This window comes from Desmodus rotundus, chromosome 5 (genome assembly GCF_022682495.2).
Source record: "Desmodus rotundus isolate HL8 chromosome 5, HLdesRot8A.1, whole genome shotgun sequence".
NCBI lineage: Eukaryota > Metazoa > Chordata > Mammalia > Chiroptera > Phyllostomidae > Desmodus > Desmodus rotundus.
The window spans coordinates 94,426,517-94,432,516 of NC_071391.1; positions in this window are offsets into that span (position 1 = coordinate 94,426,517).

Sequence of the window (6,000 nt, forward strand, 5' to 3'; positions counted from 1 at the left end):
GCTCCCTCTATTCCCACTTTGCTAAGTGTTTTTATCATGAAAGGGTGCTGTAACTTATCAAATGCTGTTTCCACATCTATTGATACGATCATGTGATTTTTGTTTTTGCTGTTGTTTATGTGATGTATTATCTTTATTGATTTGTGAATATTGTACCACCCTTGCATCCCTGGGATGAATCCCACTTGGTCATGGTGGATGATCTTTTTAATGTATTGCTGGATGTGGTTTGCCAATATTTTGTTGAGAATTTTAGCGTCTATGTTCATCAGCGATATTGGCCTGAAGTTTTCTTTCTTCGTTGTGTCTGTATCTGGTTTTGGGATTAGGATGATGCTGGCTTCATAAAAAGAGTTTGGGAGTATTCCATCATTTTGGTTTTTTTCAAATAGTCTGTGAAAGATAGGGGTTAGCTCTTCCTTAAATGCTTTGTAGAATTCTGTGAAATCATCTGGTCCAGGGCTTTTGTGTATTGGGAGTTTTTTGATGACTGCTTCAATTTCGTCTGCTCTTATTGGTCTGTTCAGGTTTTCCACTTCTTCTTCATTCAGTTTTGGAAGATTATATTTTTCTGGAAATGTGTCCATTTTACCTAGGTTTTCACATTTCTTGGAATATACTTCTTCGTAGTAATTTCTTACAATTCTTTGTATTTCTGTGGTATCAGTTGTACTCTCTCCTCTTTCATTTCTAATTGTGTTTATTTGGATGCTCTCTCTTTTTTTCTTGATGAGCCTACTTAAAGGCTTGTCGATTTTGTTTATCTTTTCAAAGAACCAGCTCCTGAATTCATTGATCCTTAGAATGTGCTTTTAGTCTCTATGTCATTTAACTCTGCTCTGACCTTGGTTATTTCCTTCCTTCTACTTGCTCTGGGCTGTCTTTGTTGTTGTTCCTCGAGTTCTTGTAGGTGTAGGGTTAGGTTGTTTGTTTGAAATGTTTCTATCTTTTTAAGGTAGGCCTGTATTGCTATGAACTTCGCTCTCAGGACTGCCTTTGCTGTGTCCCATAAGTTTGGGGATGTTGTGAGTTCATTTTTATTTGTTTCCAGAAAATTTTTGATTTCTTCCCTAATCTCGTTCTTGACCTATTCATTGTTTAATAGCATGCTATTCAGTGTCCATGATTTTGAGTGTTTTGGGCTTTTTCCTTTGGGGTTGGTTTCTAGTTTCAGTCCCTTGTGGTCAGAGAAAATGCTTGATACGATTTCAATTTTCTTGAATTTGTTGAGGCTTGCTTTGTGTGCTATCATGTGGTCTATCTTTGAAAATATTCCATGTACACTTGAAAAGAATGTGTATTTTGCTTCTTTGGGATGAAAAGCTCTATATATATCCATTAAGTCCATTTCCTTTAGGGTATTGTTCAGTGACACAATATCCTTGTTGATATTTTGTTTAGAAGATCTGTCCATTTTTGACAGTGGGGTATTAAAATCCCCTACTATAATTGTGTTGTTGTTGCTATCTTTCTTGAAGTCCTCCAACATTTTCTTTATGTATTTGGGTGCTTCTATGTTGGGTGCCTATATATTTACAATATTTATATCTTCTTTATGTATTCTTCCCTGGAGTATTATGAAGTGACCATATGGGTCTGTCTCTATGGCTCTTCTTTTGAAGTCTATTTTGTCTAATATGAGTATTGCTACCCCCGCTTTTTTTTCCCTGTCCATTTGCTTGGAAAATTTGTTTCCAGCCCTTCACTTTCAGTCTGTGTAGGTCTTTTGTCCTGAGGTGGGTCTCTTGTAGGCAGCATATGTGTGGGTCATGCTTTCTTATCCATTCAGCTATTCTATGTCTTTTGATTGGAGCATTTAATCCATTTACATTTAAGGTTATTATCCATAGGTAGTTATTCATTGCCATTTTTTCATACCTGTGTTCCTCTCTCTTTCTCTTTTCCTTCCTTTCCTTAAAGCAGTCTCTTTAGCATCTCTTGCAGAGCTGGTTTGGTGGAGGTGTATTTAGACATGTTTTGATAGGGAAGCTCTTTATTTGGCCTTCTATCTCGATTGAGAGCCTTGCAGGGTAAAGCAGTCTTGGTTGCAGGCCTCTCATTCTCATTACTTGGAATACTTCTTGCCATTCTCTTCTGGCTTGGAGCGTTTCCTGAGAAGTCAGCTGCTAACCTTTTTCGGGCTCCCTTGTATGTTACTTCTTGTTTCTCCTTTGTTGCCTTTAAGATCCTCTCTTTGTCTTGGAATTTTGCTATTTTAATTATGATGTGTCCTTATTGTCCTTAGGCACTCTTCTTACCATCTGGTCTTTAATGTCCTCTACAATCTTTGGTCTCTGATCTTCATATATGTGGAATACCGTTGGCTGTTCCCTCTGCTCCTCAGATCAGCTAGGCATTTCACTGGTGCCGAGGGGAAGTGGACTCTGCTCCCACCTATCTTACCGCCATCTTCCGATCTCTTATCCAGATTATATATTTCTTACCATATTATTGTTATTCCAAATCTCACACAAAACCATTCCCTGGTCTTAATCCATTTCTCCAATTTCCTGGGCTTTACTACTGTTGTGGTTAACTTTATTTTCTCACATACTATGCCAAGTTTCTATCCCTTACTCTCACTATATCTCACCATCTAACCTCACATAAGTGCTGTGATTTCTAAAGTCAGCTCACATTCTTTTTCCCTACTGATAAGAGTCTTCCCTTCTAATAAGAGTGTTTCCACATTTTATAAAAAGTGGCTACTTCAGTGAAATATCATGGTTAATGCTGTACTTCTCCGAAGGATCTCCTATCTGTTCTCTACTTGTTAGTACCATAGAATACTCTCCCACTGTCTTACTCCATTTTGCTTTGCCTTGCCCCTGATCACATACAAGATGAGGTGGGAGTTGTGAATACCAGTAAACCCTCTCGACGGGAGAACCCATTAACAAAGAAGCAAATAACAGGTAAAGCCCAAGTACAACAAGAGAGCCCACACAAACAGAAGAAAGGTCAACCCTAGAGCATCCAGACAAGGAGATCAAGGAGACTGTGCCACTGAGTCCCACAGAACCCCTAGCACAGAAACTCACACTGTGAAGACAGCTAGCAAAGCAGAGCATTGGGAATCGCAGAAACAAACAAAAAGAGTCACCTAAAATGGGGAGACAAAGAACCCTCAGTTGAAAGGAATGGAAGACTCCCCTGGAAAAGAGCTAAATGAAATGGACCTAAGCAGATATAGGATTCAAAATGGCGAAAAGGATGCTCAAGGAACTCTCAGACAACTCCAAGGAACTGAGTGGGAACTACAACAGTATGAAAAAAGAAATAATAACTATAAACAAGAACCAGGAAGAAATGAAGAATACAACTTCTGAAATTAAAAAAAAAAATACCATAGAAGGAATTACAAGTAGGCTGGATAAAGCAGAGGACCGAATTAGTGATCTGGAAGACAAGGTAGAAAGAAACACCCAGGTAGCAGCTACAAGAAAAAAAGAGTGAAAAAATATGAAGATAGCTTAAGGGAGCTGCAAGATAACATGAAACACAACAACATTAGAATCCTAGGACTACCAAAAGGAGAAGAAAAGGAGCAAGAGATAGAAACCCTGTTTGAAAAATAATGACAGAAAACTTCTTGAACCTGGAGAGGGGAAAAGCAATGCAAGCTCAGGAAGCACAGAGGGTCCCAATCAAGACAATCCCAAAGAGGCCTACTCCAAGACACATCATAATTAAAATGCCAAGTTTTAAAGACAAAGAGAATCTTAAAAACAGCAAGGGAGAAACAAGAAATAACATACAAGGGAATTCTGATGAGGCTAGTAGCAAATTTCTCAACAGAAACACTACAAGCCAGAAGGGAATGGCAAGAAATATTCAAAGTAATGAAAAGAAAAGGCCTGCAACCAAGATGAGAAAAAGAGCAAGGTACATAAAGGAAAGAATAAGAAGATGGGCTTCATCAAAATAAAAAGCTTCTCCACAGCTAAAGGAAACATCAGCAAAATGAAAAGGGAACCAACCATATGGGAAAATATATTTGCAAATGGTACTTTGGACAAAGACTTGATCTCCAAAATATATAAAGAACTCACATGACTCCACTCCAGGAAGACAGACAACCCAATTAAAAATGGGCAAAGGACCTGAACAGGTACTTCTCCAAGGACATATGGAGGCGTATGAAAGGATGTTCAGCATCACTAGCCATCAGAAAGAAGCAAATTAAAACCACAATGAGGTACCATCTCACACCAGTCAGAGTGGCCAACATAAAGAAATCAACAAACAAGTGTTGGAGAGGATGCGGAGAAAAGGGATCCCTAGTACACTGTTGGTGGGAATGCAGACTGGTGAGGCCACTGTGGAAAACAGTATGGAATTTCCTCAGAAAACTAACAATGGAACTGTCCTTTGACCCAGCAATTCCTCTGCTGGGATTATACCCTAAGAACCCTGAAACACCAATCCAATAGAACCTATGCACCCCAATGGTCATAGGAGAACAATGTACAATAGCCAAGTCCTGGAAGCAACCTAAGTGCCCATCAGGAAATGCGTGGATGAAATAACTTCGTACATTTACACAATGGAATTCTATGCAGCAGAGAGAAAGAAGGAGCTTATACCCTTTGCAACAGCATGGATGGAACTGCAGAGCATTATGCTAAGTGCAATAAGGCAGGCAGTGAGGGACAAATACCATATGATCTCACCTTTAACTGGAGCATAAGCAATAGAAGAAAAAGCAAACAAAATATAACCAGAGACATTGAAGTTAAGAATAATCTAACAGTAGCCAGAGGGGAGTGGGGAGGGGACTGTGGTGGGAGGGGTTTGCAGGAACTACTATAAAGCATACATGGACAAATTCAAGGGGGAGGTTGGAGGCAGGGGAGGGTGGTGGGTTTGGCTGGGGTGGGGTGGAGGGATGGGGTGAAAATGCAGACAACTGTAATTGCATAACAATAAAAATTAAAAACAATATATAATCTGAGTAAAAAGTGATATACCAAGAGTTGTGTGTTATTGGAATATGAGTGAAGTGAAAGGAGAAAAATTAGAATGCAATATGAAAGGGAAAATAAAGAAAACTAATCAAACAATGAAATGAAACAAATAAATCAAACAAAAAAAACCTAAATGGAATGAGGAAAAATTTAAAAAATATAATAAAATGAAAATTAAAAATAATATAAAATGCAAGTTCTAAAGGATAGCAAAGTGACATTTGTCTCAGCTGTTGGTATTGGCCTTCTGACTTCTTTTTGTATCTGTTTTTGGTTTTCTCACAGCTCCAGGTCTTATTGTCTTACACTTGGAAAAAAAAAAACACCTCCTGCTGACATTAAATCTGCCAAGTGGGTTTGCTGTTTTTCCTGGATGATGTAGGCGGAGGTGGCCTGGGCTCTATTTTTTTTTTCTTTTTTGTTTGTTCACGAGGATGTGAGCTCAGTCTAGGCTACAATATTCACGTGTCCAGTTTCCATTCCACGCACTCAGAGCATTGCGTGGCCCACACTGTCTACTGCCCATATGCGCCAGGCCAGCACCTATGGTCCACCTCATTGGGCAACCCTTTGATTAGTCTATGAGCTGCACTGAGTGGTAGCAAAATGCACCCCTCCTTCTCCCTCTTCTCCCTGCACAAAGTTTCTTCAGGGCAGTTTAGTTCCCCTATTGAATTAAGTATCTCTGGTGAACCACCTTTCTGAGCCTCTTCTGCCTCTTTTTGATCAATCCCTGAGGCTCCCTGAGTGGGAGCAAATCACAGCCCCCTCCTCCCTCTTCATAGGTCCAGCTGCATTGTGTGAGCGGTCCTTGCACAGTTGCTGAGAGCCTTTTTGAGCGAATTCCCCTTGTTTGTGGCAGGCCATTCCTAATGAGTGCCCAGCTTTCCATGCAGACCAACTCTTTGACCAGCCCAGAAATATCTGGGTCATGGCCAGTTGTGGACCATATCTTCTCCCATCTCCAGGTGTCACCTGGTTCTCCAATTTCTCTGGTACAGCCCCAGCTGGGTATGCCATCAGCTGTGTGTCC